Raw genomic sequence first — 17,214 nt, 5'->3', positions numbered from 1 at the left:
ATTGCAATACTCGAGAGACTTAAAATATAATTAGATCATGTCATCATCTAGTGCTACATCAACATAATCTATTAAATATTTAACAAAACATTAGTAGAGGAGTCAGAGTTACACAATAATGATACTTGGAGAATCCAATTTGTGCAATTGAAACTTGAGAGACCAAAATTGCATAATTGTGAATTTGTGATACTCTAAGACCAAAAGTGTAATTAAATAAAAAATGGATGATATATATTTTGTTTGGTTAGAGAGAAGATGAAGAAGAAAAAAAGGAAAAATAACAAATTACATTGACCTCTCTTGGGTTAATGACTTATTACACTTACATCCTTTTTGTTAAAATTCATTTCTTTTGCCTACCCTGAGCTAACACTATTAAATGACTTTGTTAATTTTAAGTAAAATGTAAAAACTAATCCCTTCCTCTTCACACTTTTCACATCCCAATCCCAAACCCCACTCCTTCCACCACCAACCGCACCCTGCATCTTCCATCATCTGCTTCCCTATCTTTTTTGTGTTTTTTTAATCTTAAACCCAATAAATTGGTTGTAGAAGCAAATAACACAAGAAGGGAAGTTGAATTATGTTTTTAGAAATTTTAAACCTTTTCTTTTAACCAAAAACACGTTTATCGTCTGATACACATTTTTCAGAAAACAAATAAAGAATATGGAAAAGAGATTCATTAGACGATGGTTTTCTTTATCAGATAAAAAAAAAGGTCTAAAAACAAATTCAAATCCTTTGTCAGTAAAACACAAAGAAGAGTAGTCAAGAAAAACACATAAGAGTTTATATTGATTCGTCTCTACCCCGAGACTATGTCTAATTCTTGGTAACCCACCAAATTTTCATTAACTTATCAAAAGTTACAAGTATTCTTCATTGCCACTGCTAGCTCTTACAAAGACAAGCTCTATCCAAGGCTTCACTTCAACCCAATATTCTTTGTCCTATCAAGCCACTGCTGGCTCTAAAAAAATCAACAAGATTTGTTGAAAGTTTTCACAATGACTAAGATGTGATCGTCTTACCGACGAATATATCACTTAACACTTTTAGTCTTTTCTCTCAAGGTAGGTGTTTTGAGAGCTTAGTATTATACAAAGTTTTATAGAAAGCATTACAAGAAAGAATGAAAGAATGTTTTCATGCAAGTTGATTCATGTCTTGTTTTTTCAAACCTTCATCTATTTATAGCCTTCATCTTCAAGTATAAGTTGTCTCTCAACGGGTGGATTCTTCACTCTGTTCTTCATCTAAAATCCTGAGGCCATTGGAACATTTAATGCTTGCATTAAATACATGTCCCTTTTTCATTTTGATAGGTTGTCATTTCTTACATTTTAGCAAGAAAGTAACTTCTTCCATCATAGTAGGTTTGCACCAGCAAAATGCACCTTTTGATGAAGATCAACACTTCTAGATCGTGGACTTCATTTATTCTTCATAGGACTTTGATAGATACTAGGAGAATACTTTATACAAGAAAGAATCTCAGACATAGAGTATTAAATGAAGATCTTAAATGCACTACTTAATGTTATATCAGATCGCTTATATAAATGTATCTTCTAAACACTCAGACACAAAAATACAGACCATGATATGCTAACACATAAGACACAACTCTTATTATTTGTATTTATTTACATCTAATCAAAATAATTATGAGTCCTAATTCATCTTTAATACATAAATGTCTTTTTACTTAACAATCTCTCACTTTTTTACGATGTCAAACAAATACAAATGTAAAAGTTGAAGAGATATATATGGTATAATTATGACAGTTAAGTGCTACAACATAATTATATAACACGATAAGCATCATAAGACTTTGAGACAAAGTCCTTTTAATTAGAAAACTCTCATTTTATTAATTAGAAGTATATTACATAAAGAATAAATGAGTAAGAGTTTAAAGATTTTGAGAAAATTTTCCACTCAGATGATGCACTCCCCTTTAGCTAGTCCATCTTTTACTTTTGTTGCTTTCTTCTTCTTTTACTTCTTCTCCCCCTTTTGTTTGACAAATTCTTCTTCCTCTTCAATCTTACGAAAGAATTCATCTCCCTTAGTGATGGGTCTCCTTCACTTGACTATTTAGGTTAGTTTATCCCACTACGAACGAAAGACCAATGACACACCGGTCTATATTTTTCATCATCTCAGTGTTAATTTCCCTCAAAATGATGTCTATAGGCTGCCCTTTCGGATTTTTAAGTAAATTAACCAATCCAATCAATGATCATAAGTCGACCTATGCTTTCCATACTTACCCTGAAACAGCCACTTAGCTCTAGCTTCGGCCGAGCCTTTGTCATATGCTTAGTCAAAACCACTCTTGCTATGAAGCTACTTTTTTTTTTGAGGGAGTCCGTTTTTCGGGATAGGCAGGATATCTTGGTTTTTGAAAACTGGTTAAAAAGACGAATGCTCCTCCATCTGTGGTTATTGCTTTGGGATCCTATAAGCTACTAACTATTCTAGTTAGCATGGGCTAAGAAGACCCTGTCAAGCCTTTGATTCGACTTTGGGCAATGCCACTTCGAAAGAAAAGGAATCGGAGAGATCTTTGAACAACAGAAAAGACGAATCTCAGAACATAGCCATAGTTACGGTTTCAGGGCTTAGAGAGACTAGACTGGACGCGTACAAAATCTATTTACGCTCAAACAATCCATATAGGTGGAAAGCTGGAAGCTTCAATAGTTCCCCGCAGGACCTTAGAGTGATATGATGGGGTATTTCATTTCGTCCTTACGAGTCCATTCGACCATAGAGTGATGGTACGAACAACAACTAGATTATATATGTGATGAGTTCCCCGCCTTATTGTGCTTATAGAGCACTTTACGTCCCCCGGCTCGCCTTCAGCTCACCTGGTCCTTTACTTGACCAAGGGAAAATCCCGAAGAAATATGCCGAGCAGAATAGCAGCATCATGCTTTAATTAATAAGGATGGATGCTATGCTAGCTCGATCGCAGGAAATGATGGAAAGGTTGAAGCCCCAGTGGCAAGAAGAACAAGGTAACGGAAGGAAGATAGATAGAACGAGGTGACATTGGAACTGGCAGTTAAGTAATCAAGCTATTGCCCTTCCTTGGGCTATGAGGGAGAGCGTATTCTAACCTCTCCCTAAGGTCGAGAACTTCATACCTCTCCTGTTAGCTACATAGTAATCTCTTCCCTTTCTTGTCTTTCAAGAGAAGTGAAGTGAGCCTTACAAGAAGCCGAAGGAAAATGAGACTAGCTAAGACTAGGGAAAGAGCGGCTAGCTAACTAGCTGATAGAGATGGAAATTAGGGTTGCTGTTTCCATTATTAGAATTATAAAGTTTCAAGACCACAATAGATCTATAGGATAAGATCCTTATATTTACAGCGGAATGATATACAAAGTAAACAGATCTCAATGAATAAAAAATAGTATTTATGGCTACGCAAACCGTTGAAGATAATTCTAGATCTGGTCCAAGACGAACTGTTGTAGGTGATTTATTGAAACCATTAAATTTAGAATATGGTAAAGTAGCTCCGGGGTGGGGAACTACTCCCTTGATGGGTGTTGCAATGGCTATATTTGCGATATTTCTATCTATTATTTTGGGTAGGAAGTGTAGTCGCCAAAAGGCGAGTTGAACGAATGGCCTAGGGAAGTCGGGGCTGAGCAACCTTTCTCTAGCTTTTTCAGTGAGGGAACTTGGCCTGGGAGGGGCTTCAGATGAGCTCCTTTGAGATCTCAAAGCGGAAATCCTCCGGTTTATGGAACACTTACAGAATATCGATGCACCGACTATTCCCCATCATGTGCAGCTCCTAGGATCACAACTTTTATTGCATCAACAGCTGATTCAATTGCTAGTCCTCCAACACCGCTTACGGATGAAGTTCCACTTGCATTCTCTTCTTTTTCTTTAACTATGTCATATGCTTTCACAAAAGGAAAGAAAGCTGGGCAGAAAATGGTCGCTTGGAACTCCACTCTCACTATGGGACAGAGTAGTTTTACTATTTATATTTATAGTAAGGGGAAGTAGGTCGATTGAATTGATCCCTATCCCTACCAATCTTTGGAACTAAATGGAACCCGATCTCTTTGATATGTAGTTCCCATTGGCACTGACCCAGAAGAACCACATCTGTCTCAAGCTCAAGCCAACCCTACCTGAAGAAAACTACTGAATCAGAATCTGCTCTTGGGATAGGAATTCAGCCAATCTTTCCCATTTGAAAGCAAAATTCCTGGGAAAATGAAACTGTATCCATTTCAATGTCCGTCTATAGGCAAAAATTGACTTGCAATAAAAAATACGGGGTTTTAGCGAGTTGATCAATTTGAATGTCCATTTATGGGCAGAAATCTATTTGCAACTAATTTTCCCGAGAAAACGTGAAATAAAGAAAGGAGTGAAGTAGCCCATGCGTATATGGGATCCGAACGGTTAAGAATTATGGCTTTTCATTGAGGACTTACCCCTTAAACTGAAGGAGCATTCGACTGAGATTAGATTAGATTAGATTAGTGGGTAGCACTTGTTGAATTGAATAAGATGTTCTTGCTCAGAATTAGGGAAGGTGGGATCCTATCTTTAGGAAAAGAAAGGCCTAACGAAAGCTAGCACTCTTTTCAAGCCTATAGCCTGTATATGAATTATTCTCAGCCATCCATATGGGAGATCCCCGCCAGCCTGTGGGAGTGCCACTATCAATAGGAAACAAACTTCTTTCCTCCTTATTCTATCAAACAAGCAATTAAATACCTTAGGATATCTCATATTTTACATTATTAATCTAGCATTGGACTCTTACCTGGACTAAGAACACTTCTAGTTCTAACAATACGTTTCATAACGAGCTAAACGTGCTACCAAATGAAATGGTCAAAGGTCTTTTCAGTTCTCCTTCCAATTGCTGCAGTACTAAGGCCAGTTCTTACAGTTGGTGTCCTATCCTAATAGAATCCCTTACCAGCCGAGCTTCCCACTATAATAAGCGAGTTCGAGAAAAAAGGTAAACCTATCCAATAGCAGTCCTATGGTAAGCAAGCTCAAGTTCAGTATACATAGGATATGCTTTTTCCTATCTCTGCTCTGGTTCAGAACCCTATAACTAACTAGGATTCCCTGGTAGAGCCATAGATAAAGATTCTTTTGATGTCTTCTCCGCTTGAGACGGAAAGACGGCTGCTCTATGAACAACCCTAGTTGCTGGTCCTATTCCTGCTGCTAACTGCCACCTCTGCTCCAATACATAAAGCAGCTGAAGCTATTGATTGTAGCAGCTCCGTCCCATTCATCACTGCTTTATGTTAAAAAGAAAGGAGCTGCTCCTCTCCGATCTAAGCCCTCTCTCTAGTCAGAAATAGCGTCAGTAAGTTAATCAGGATAGATCGACAGGCCAACAAAGGCCTTCTACCACAGCGGGCCCACAGGCCTATGCCAATCTCTTAGGGTAGGTTCTCTTTCATCCGTCTTTCCTAGGTGCGCATCTCCATCTACTAAAAGTATGGGTGGTTACCATAGATAGATTGGGTCATTCGTAACCGATGCTTTAGCATAAACTACAACTCTTTCATCAACTACAACAATATCCGATGTAGCACATTCTCCCTCTTTCGCATATCCGATGCTTTGCAAGCAACCTTGGTGTTAGCATCGTCACTTGAGTCATCCTAGAACAACCCTGCCTATTCAAAAGAAGTACCTCACCTCACTTACGAAGAAGTAGTGCGAGGTGGGTTCTCGATTCAGTTGGATAGCCAGTCTACCTAGGTAAGAGTTACGTCGACCCTGCAGGGTATCCGAGAGGGGCACAATGCAGGCTGGAGATCATCTGGTAAGGAGAATCCCCAGGCTTTAGATAGTTTAGAGGGACTAGGCAATGAGCCCGGATAATCGAATGGAACTCTTCTTTCTTTCAGAACCTTTCTAAGGTCATATATGAATAAAGGTTATATATAAACGATCTGACAGGACTCAATGGAGTTGCTTTTAAAGCGAGCGAGTAGTCTTTGCCAAAGTTAGGGGCTGTCAGGACTTAGATAGAAATTTCACAATGAGAGAAGTGTCAGAGTTCAAATAGAAGGTAATGGAGTGAAGTACGTAGCCCTTAGGAAAGTGCACGAGAAAAGGAAAAAGAGTTGTGAGTTTGACTTTCCCTTTTACCACAATAAGCCGTGTAGTTACCGGATCGGGACAAAGAGTCGGTTTAGTCGGAGATAAACAGAGTCGGTTCGATGAACAAAGTCGATATCGACACCGAAATATATCACTGTCTTTGACGCTTCTAGGCAATATGTGTAGACAAAGGATCAAGCTGAATATTTTGATGATGCCAAAGGATTACATGAATCATATGCTTCTCAAAGATTTACTCAAGACAAAGCAATTAGAGATATTCAAGATGGATGATCAAGACAGTCTATAGAGTCTTAGAAAGGATATTAAATAGGAAGGGAATTACAATTGAAGTAGCAAAAGGTTTGGCCAAGAATTTTAAGTTAAAAAAAGTCTTTTTCAACAAATTTACTCTCTGGTAATCGATTACCAGAGGATGTAATCGATTACCAGTGGCCAAAACTGATTTACAACAGCTATTAAAATTTGAATTCAAACTTTGCACTGTGTAATCGATTACACATATATGGTAATCGATTACCAGCAGTTTCTGAACGTTTTAATTCAAATTTTAAAGAGTGTAATCGATTACACACTTATTGTAATCGATTACCAGAGGAGTTTTTTTCAGAAAACATTCTCAACAGTCACATCTTTTTGTGTGGTTATTGAATGGCTATCATAGGCCTATATATATGTGACTTGAGACACGATTTTTGATAGAGTTTTTCAGAACAACAAGTGTTTATCCTCTCAAAGAGCAAAAATCATTTTATCCTCTTAAAAATTCCTTGGCCAATTCAATTGCAGTTCATTAAGGAATTATTTGAGTGCTTAATCTGTAAAATCTATCTCTTTCTAGAGAGATTCATTCTTCTTCTTCTCCTCATTCTCTAAGGGATTAAGAGACCGTGGGTCTCTTGTTGTAAAGGAATTCTAAACACAAAGGAAGGATTGTCCTTGTGTGTTTAGAACTTGTAAAAGGAATTTACAAGATAGTGGAACTCTCAAGCGGGTTGCTTGGGGACTGGACGTAGGCACAAGGGTGTGGCCGAACCAGTATAAATCTGAGTTTGCACTTTCTCTTCCCTTAATCTCCTTTGTTTATTATTGATTTATGTTCATATTCAAATTGTTTTATTTGAATTAATATTTAAGAAGTTCATTGTTAAGGGAATTTATAACTTGAAAAGAAAGTGAAATAGATTTTTAATTGGGGAAGTATTTTGGGATATCTTAATTCAACCCCCCCTTCTTAAGATATCTGAGGCCACTTGTCTAACTAGTGGTATCAGAGCTTCATTCTTGTATAAAGTTTAGAAGCTTCAAGAAAAAGATGGCCTCAGCAAACTCCTTATTTCCAGAAGGGAATTCTATCAATAGACCTCCAATCTTTAATGGAGAGGGTTACCATTACTGGAAAACCCGAATGCAAATTTTTATTGAGGCAATAGACCTAAATATTTGGGAAGCCATAGAAATAGGGCCTTATATACCCACCACAGTAGAAAGAATTACAATAGATGGCAGTTCATCAAGTGAAAGTATAACTATAGAAAAACCTAGAGATAGATGGTCTGAAGAGGATAGATAACGAGTACAATACAATTTAAAAGCCAAAAACATAATAACATCTGCCCTGGGAATGGATGAATATTTCAGGGTTTCAAATTGTAAGAGTGCTAAGGAAATGTGGGACACTCTTCGATTAACACATGAAGGAACTACAGATGTTAAAAGATCTAGGATAAATGCACTAACTCATGAGTATGAATTATTTAGAATGAATGCAAATGAAAATATTCAAAGCATGCAAAAGAGATTTACACATATAGTAAATCATCTAGCAGCCTTAGGTAAAGAATTTTAAAATGAGGATCTCATAAACAAGGTGTTAAGATGTTTAAGTAGAGAATGGCAACCCAAAGTAACGGCCATTACTGAATCAAGAGATTTGTCTAACATGTCCCTTGCCACTTTATTTGGAAAGTTGCAGGAACACGAGATGGAATTATTGAGATTACACCAACATGAAGAAAATGACAAGAAAAAGAAAGGAATTGCTCTTAAAGCATCATCCTCAATTCAAGAAGAAAGTGATCAGGAAAATGATCCAGATGATGATGATGATCTAAGTCTTTTTGTAAAAAGATTCAACAAGTTTCTTAAAGTAAGAGGAAATCAGAGGCGACCCAATTTTAAATCAAAGAGAAGGACAGAAAATTCATCCTCTATTTTAAAATGCTTTGAATGTAATCAACCTGGACATCTGAGGGTTGATTGTCCCATCTTCAAGAAAAAGATGGAGAAATCTGAAAAGAAAAATCTTAGTGAAAAGAAACTGAAGAAAGCATACATCACATGGGATGAAAATGATATGGAATCTTCTGAAGATTCAGAAAATGAAGAGATAAATCTCTGCCTTATGGCTAAGAGTTACGAAAGTGATGAAGAGGTAACATCTTCAAATAACTTATCTATTTCTTTTGATGAATTGCAAGAAGCATTTGCTGATCTGCGTAAAGAGTCAATTAAACTTGCAAAATTAGTTTCATCTTCAAAGAAAACAATTTCAAATTTAGAAAATGAAATCTCAAAATTAAACATAGAATTAGATCATCTTAGAAATGAAGTCTTAATTTCTAAAACAAATGAAAAAGTTAATATCTTCACTATTTCTGGCAAGAAACTATCAGATCCTTGTAGTTGTTGTGAAAAATATGAAAAAGAAATTAAAGAGTTAAAAAATTCACTTGCTAAATTTTCTTATAGTAAAAATAATTTAGATGTCATATTAAGTAAACAAAGATATGTTTCCAATAAGAATGGACTAGGGTATAAATATGAAAAACAACAAAAATTTTATAAAAACTTTTCTACTTCCACACAAAAATGTAATTATATAACTTGTTTTTACTGTGGAAGAAGAGGACATGGCATATCAACTTGCTACTTCAAGAAAAATTACAGCAACATTAAAATGATATGGGTCCCAAAAGGATCCTCAGTTTATACTAACATGCAAGGACCCAATAAAGTTTGGGTACCTAAGTCAAAAACTTGATATGTAGGTGTCTTTGAGGAAGAAGTGGTACATAGATAGCGGATGCTCAAAACATATGACTGGAGATGCATCAAATTTTACACATATCTCTCCAAAGAAAAACGGGCATGTAACATATGGTGACAACAAAAAAGGTAGAATCCTTGGAGTTGGTAAAATAGGTACAAATTCTTCAAACTCCATTGAAAATGTTCTACTTGTTGAAGGCCTTAAGCACAGCCTGCTTAGCGTTAGTCAATTATGCGACAAAGGCTATCTAGTATCATTTGATTCTAAAAAATGTCTTATAGAACATAAGCATGACATTAATATAAAGCATGTAGGACATAGAGTCAATAATGTTTACATGATAGACTTAAGCATAAAACTAGAAAACAATCATTGCTTTCTTAGCAAAGATGATGGTCCATGGTTATGGCATAAAAGAATTGCTCACATAAACATGGATCACTTAAATAAATTAATTTCAAAAGATTTAGTAGTTGGTTTGCCTAAATTGAAATTTGAAAAAGATAAATTATGTGATGCATGTCAAAAGGGCAAACAAACAAGAGTCTCATTCAAACCTCAAAATGTTGTTTCAACCACTCAACCTTTACAATTATTGCATATGGATTTATTTGGTCCATCTAGAACCATGAGTTTTGGAGGAAATTACTATGCTCTAGTTATAGTTGATGATTTCTCTAGATATACTTGGACATTATTTATTACACATAAAAGTGATTCATTCCAAGCATTTAGAAAACTTGCTAAAGTCATACAAAACAAGAAAAATCTCAAGATTGCATCCATTAGAAGTGATCATGGGGGTGAATTTGAAAATAAAGATTTTGAATTATTCTGTGATGAACATGGCATTGAACACAATTTTTCTGCATCTAGAACCCCTCAACAAAATGGAGTTGTTGAGAGGAAAAATAGGTCATTGGAAGAAATTGCAAGAACTTTATTAAATGATACTTCTCTTCCAAAGTATTTTTGGGCTGAAGCTGTCAATACTGCATGTTACATCATGAATAGGGCCTTGATAAGACCCATTTTAAAGAAAATCCCATATGAGTTATATAATGGTAGAAAACCTAATATTTCTCATCTACATGTTTTTGGTTGCAAGTGCTTTGTGCTTAATAATGGTAAAGATAATCTAGGAAAATTCGATGCAAAATCTGATGAAGGTATTTTTCTTGGATATTCATTACAAAGCAAAACATATAGGATATATAATAAAAGAACTATGAATATCGAGGAATCCATTCATATTACCTTTGATGAATCTAATGCTATCTTGTCAAGAAAGAATATGCTAGATGATATTGCAGATTCTTTAGAACATATGAATATTCATGAACAAGATTCCAAAGGAAATGATAAAGAAACAATGAAGATCCTCCAGAAGAAGTCAAATCCAATGATGAACTTCCAAGAGAATGGAAAGCTTCAAGAGATCATCCCCTCGACAACATTATTGGTGATATCTCAAAAGGGGTAACAACTAGACATTCTCTTAAAGATTTATGCAATAATATGGCTTTTGTATCTATGATTGAACCTAAAAATATAAAAGAAGCCATAATAGATGATAACTGGATCATTGCCATGCAAGAAGAACTGAATCAATTTGAAAGAAATAATGTGTGGAAACTAGTAGAAAAACTTGAAAATTATCCTATCATAGGAACAAAATGGGTTTTTAGAAATAAATTAGATGAACATGGCATAATTATTAGAAATAAGGCTAGGTTAGTAGCAAAAGGGTATAATCAAGAAGAGGGAATAGACTATGAAGAAACATATGCTCCAGTTGCAAGATTAGAAGCCATTAGAATGCTCTTAGCATATGCATCCATAATGAATTTTAAACTCTATCAAATGGATGTTAAAAGTGCTTTTCTAAATGGTTTAATTCAAGAAGAAGTATATGTTGAACAACCCCTAGTCTTTGAAATCCCAGATAAACCAAATCATGTTTATAAATTGCAAAAGGCTCTTTATGGTTTGAAACAAGCCCCTAGGGCTTGGTATGAACGCTTAAGTAATTTTCTTCTAGAAAAAGAATTCTCTATAGGTAAAGTGGATACCACATTATTCATAAAGAGAAAACATAATGATATTTTGTTGGTTCAAATATATGTTGATGATATAATTTTTGGATCCACTAATGATTCATTGTGCAAGGAGTTTTCCCTTGATATGAAAAGTGAATTTGAAATGTCAATGATGGGAGAACTAAAGTACTTCCTGGGATTACAAATCAAGCAAACTCAAGAAGGTATATTCATCAATCAAGCCAAGTACTGCAAGGAATTAATAAAAAGATTTGGGATGGAAAGTGCAAAACACATGGCTACACCGATGAGCACTAGCTGTTACTTAGATAAAGATGAATCTGGTCAATCTATAGACATGAAACAGTATCGAGGTATGATCGGATCTCTTCTCTATTTATCTGCTAGTAGGCCTGATATTATGTTTAGTGTATGCATGTGTGCTAGGTTTCAATCCAACCCCAAACAATCACATTTGAGTGCAGTTAAGAGAATCATGAGATATCTATTAGGTACAATAAATTTAGGATTATGGTATCCTAAGAACTCAACATGTAACTTAATAGGATATTCTGATTCTGACTTTGCCGGATCTAAAACTGATAGAAAAAGCACAAGTGGAACTTGTCAATTCATTGGATCTGCTCTTGTCTCATGGCATAGTAAGAAACAAAACAGTGTTGCTTTGTCCACTGCTGAAGCGGAATATATTTCTGCCGGCAGTTGTTGTGCACAGATTTTATGGATGAAGCAACAATTATCTGACTATGGTATCCTTCTTGATCGTATACCTATTAGGTGTGATAATACTAGTGCCATAAATCTGTCCAAAAACCCTGTTCAACACTCTAGAACCAAACATATAGAAATTAGGCACCATTTTCTTAGAGATCATGTCCTAAAGGGAGATTGTATATTAGAGTTTGTTGATACAAAGAATCAGCTTGCTGATATCTTTACAAAACCTCTCCCAAAAGAAATATTCTTTTCAATAAGAAGAGAATTAGGGCTTTTAGACCTTAGTGATTTGAATAGGTAATTTTTTTTTATGAATGATTGATTGTGTTTTTGATGAAGTATGACGCTTGTTTTGTTTAATTTAGTTTACTTTTCTTGTTAGTATAATTAACTCTTTAAATAACATAAGTTTTAAGACTTAAGAAATAAGTTTTCCTTAAGGAAAAGGCTATTTTTTGTTCTGGTAATCGATTACATGAATACTATAATCGATTACACTAGAACAGATGGCTTGTAATCGATTACAGTATTCATGTAATCGATTACCAGTAGGCTGCCTCCTCTTGTAATCGATTACCATTACTTGTAATCGATTACCACGCGTCCTGCTCTATAAATATCACGTTTTCAGAATCTCCTGCGCAGCCCCTTCCTCCTTGCGCCGTACCTCCATTCCTAAACCTTCAAACCTTCCTATCTCACTCATTTCTTGATCAAATCAACTCCCGTAAATTGCAATCTTCTTCTTTTTCATTTTTCTTTTGATTTCACCGATTAAAATCTGCAACAACTCCCTCAAATGGCAGAATCGTCAAAGAAACGAAAGGGTTCTTCCGCCTCCGCTTCGGCTTCAAGAGCTCATCGTTCTGGAGCCACTAGTGCATCCACAGCACCAATTCCACCCTCATTGTCCTCTTCCCCAGTGTTTTCTTCCAACGAACAGCAGAAATGGTACTCCAATCTTTTCTCATCTCGTTCCATTATCGACCCTAAGTTTATTGATATGGAATTCTTTTCTGCTGAAACCTTTGATTGCATTCAAGCCTTTAAGAACTTAGGTCTTCTACCTTTTATGTCATTACAATTGCCTATTTATCCTGAATTGGTTAAAGCTTTTTATTGTAATCTTGAAATTAAGGACAACACTCTGATTTCTGAAATTTTTGGGATAAAAATGGTCATTGACCAGTCCCTTTTCCATGACTTAACCAAATTACCCAGTGACGGTGTACCATTTGAAGGTACACTGAATGACGACTGGAAATTTGATTTCTGTGCCCATGATGCCCGCCAGTTGGTTTGCACCAACAATGCGGATATGACCGGACGTCTTCTTGCCGGGTCATTGGCTTTTGAAAGTCGCATCCTTGACTATTTAATTGTGCGTATTCTGCTTCCACGGTCTTCCAACCTTGCCCAGGTTTCTGAGGAAGATCTTTATCATGTGGGCCTTTCATACAGGGCGTCAACTTGACTGGGCACACTTAGTCAGATATCGCATGCATAAGGCATTGTGATTAAATGCTCCATTACCATATCCACAGCTTGTCACTCTCTTTTTCCGCCATTTTCAAATTCCTTTTGATTATGAACCTTATGTTCCAATCAAGCGATCTTTTTTAATTGGTGCTGCTGTGATTGCTTCTTTTGGTTACCTCAAAGAGCGTGATGGCTCTTGGGTCAAAAAGAGTGTTCCACCTGCTGATGATGAAGGTCACATACCAGTTGAAGATAATTCCACTCTTCTTCAAAGGCTTATGGACAAGTTTGATGGACTTCAGACTTTTGTTGGTGACAAGTTTGATGCCATGGAATTGCAAGTTGACATGCGGTTCGATGCTATGGAATCAAGGACCACTAGGGTTGAAGAAGATGTCTCCTTCATCCGAACTTGCTTTGATCCACCACCACCGCCTCCTTCATCTTCTTAGATTATATATTATTATTCTAACTTAGTTTAATTAGTAGTCAAATATTATTAGTACTTTGCTTTATCGCCATGTATTTGGTTTTTTGTTCTAGTCTTGCACTTTTATTTTAATTCTCGCTTTTGTTAATTATGACGCTGTATGGATTTATTTCAATTTAATGGTTGGCTTTGTTTGGATATTTATTGTGTTAATGTTTGGATATTGATTATTTTGATCTAGTTCTTTTTGATGTTTCCAAAGGGGGAGAGAACTTGGGAGAACACATATGGGTTAGAAATCAATTAGGCATACATGCCAAAAGATAGGGGGAGTAAGGGTTGTGTGAACGTGCTATCATCGTGTATATAGCTTGTCTTGATTTCAGGTATTGTCATCATCAAAAAGGGGGAGATTGTAGACAAAGGATCAAGCTGAATATTTTGATGATGCCAAAGGGTTACATGAATCATATGCTTCTCAAAGATTTACTCAAGACAAAGCAATTAGAGATATTCAAGATGGATGATCAAGACAGTCTATAGAGTCTTAGAAAGGATATTAAATAGGAAGGGAATTCCAATTGAAGTAGCAAAAGGTTTGGCCAAGAATTTTAAGTTAAAAAAAGTCTTTTTCAACAAATTTACTCTCTGGTAATCGATTACCAGAGGATGTAATCGATTACCAGTGGCCAAAACTGATTTACAACAGCTATTAAAATTTGAATTCAAACTTTGCACTGTGTAATCGATTACACATATATGGTAATCGATTACCAGCAGTTTCTGAACGTTTTAATTCAAATTTTAAAGAGTGTAATCGATTACACACTTATTGTAATCGATTACCAGAGGAGTTTTTTTCAGAAAACATTCTCAACAGTCACATCTTTTTGTGTGGTTATTGAATGGCTATCATAGGCCTATATATATGTGACTTGAGACACGATTTTTGATAGAGTTTTTCAGAACAACAAGTGTTTATCCTCTCAAAGAGCAAAAATCATTTTATCCTCTTAAAAATTCCTTGGCCAATTCAATTGCAGTTCATTAAGGAATTATTTGAGTGCTCAATCTGTAAAATCTATCTCTTTCTAGAGAGATTCTTTCTTCTTCTTCTCCTCATTCTCTAAGGGATTAAGAGATCGTGGGTCTCTTGTTGTAAAGGAATTCTAAAAACAAAGGAAGGATTGTCCTTTTGTGTTTAGAACTTGTAAAAGGAATTTACAAGATAGTGGAACTCTCAAGCGGATTGCTTGGGGACTGGACGTAGGCACAAGGGTGTGGCCGAACCAGTATAAATCTGAGTTTGCACTTTCTCTTCCCTTAATCTCCTTTGTTTATTATTGTTTTATGTTCATATTCAAATTGTTTTATTTGAATTAATATTTAAGAAGTTCATTGTTAAGGGAATTTATAACTTGAAAAGAAAGTGAAATATATTTTTAATTGGGGAAGTATTTTGGGATATCTTAATTCAACCCCCCCTTCTTAAGATATCTGAGGCCACTTGTCTAACAATATGCCATCGATTACCTCAAAACTACTTTGAAATTCAGCATGACATAGGTACCTACTTCGAATCTTCCTTGAGAGATGGGATAAGTACGAAATTTCACTCTGGTGGAATCGCTTCTATCCTTAGCCCGGTACCGAGGGAGGGCTTTCTGAGACCAATGCTATCAAGAAGTCACTAGACTGACTATTATTGCATCGAGAAAGAGTGAAAAGATCTCCCCTCAAGAACTTCTGTTATTCTTATTCTTTTTTGCCGCTAGCCCTTCCTTTCTTTCAACGCTTGGCCACTCGATTGCTATTGTCGCCTTGGAGCCTGCCCTTGGCTGGTTTCACCCCTTCTCTAGTAGCCTTGCCTGCAACCTTGAGAAATTCTTGTGTGACTTATGAATGAAAGGAAATTCCTTGCTTTAGAAAAGAGAAGAGCGCCGCAACAGCTAATTCATCTAAATCTATGGCACGTGCGGTGAGGGAAGGAAGGGCGGGATGAAGCAAGCAGCCAATCCCTTGCAGGTTAAAAATTGCAGCATCAGTATTAATCTTATAAACACCATGGGGTGGGGCCTGCCAACCTATAGGTGTTTGCACTATTTTTAGCTTCTCCTTCTTATACTCTTCGAAGAAGCTGATTGCTTTGTTCACCACATCCACAGGATAGTTCTGTATGTCCTGGAACAACAACAAATTTCTATCACTCTATAAAGCCCATGCAACTACTAGCATAAGTTCCAGTTGCTCTTCATCAAGACACTTCCCCATCTCCTTCACCCAATCTGAGAAGTTGAGAGCCTGCATCCTGTTGAGTATGAAGGGCTAATGGGCAGAGTAGCCAAATGCCAGATGCCCAGAGGCAACCCTTTAAAACATGAATGGTAGATTCAGGCTCCATTCCACATCTGTCACAAAGCAGGTCAACCTCCACCTTTCTTTTCCCATTTCACTCGTCTTGCATAAAAAAAAACACCTAAATCCACATCTAAAAGGGAGCCCGCGAGAAAAATGCCTTCTCTATGAGATCTCGGTGCTACTGCCCAGCCCCACCTTAATTTTTTTCGAATTACGATCGACTTTTTTTTCCTAAGCTAAGATCTAGGGGGGAGGAGCTCTTCTTGCGTAGTATACCTTTTACCAGAAATTCGAGGCTCGTATTAATAACTAGGATAACCCCAGACCTTTTGAGCAAGCGCTAAGGAGATAGCGAATGCTAGCGTTAGCCCAGCCGTCCACATTGCAAGAGCTCTGGGTGTTCTTTCCATTGAAGCTTCACTGGCCACCTCCCTGGCTTGCTCATTGAGGTGGTCTACTAGCTGCCTTACTTCTGCGGAAGAACTTGCCGGTTCCCCGATTTGTGTTGCCTCTGCCAGCTGCTGTAACTCAGGGATGCTTGGGGGTGTCTGTGCTAGACAGTCCCACCATATCGCGCACCCAAGATATAGCATTGGTAAGATTAAGCTGAGAACTTCCGTGACGTGCTGCCCTTGCCCTGACCCCGCCCGAGTGCTCTGTTGCCCCTGGTGTACCTGTAGCTCTCTGGTCTTGACCCACGACGAGCTTTTTCTCTCGTAATGCCCCATAGGCCTCTCTCGGGTGACCTAAGCATTTGGTACTTCGATCTTTTATTAGGTTGGCACCAGGTAAATAAGGGGCTCAAGAATCCATTCCCGTTGGCATCTTAGTATATGCCATTCCTTCCATTCCTAGGAAATTCGACCTGAGGCCAAGAATCTGTATATGAAAAATCACTTGATGACAATCGAAGTCCCTCTTTCTTTATTCAAAAAGGCTTTTCGCCCTCCACTTTGTGCCTTGAGGCT

The sequence above is a fragment of the Glycine max genome, chromosome 17 (assembly GCF_000004515.6).
Source record: "Glycine max cultivar Williams 82 chromosome 17, Glycine_max_v4.0, whole genome shotgun sequence".
Classification (NCBI taxonomy): domain Eukaryota; kingdom Viridiplantae; phylum Streptophyta; class Magnoliopsida; order Fabales; family Fabaceae; genus Glycine; species Glycine max.
This window is presented reverse-complemented; position numbering follows the sequence as displayed.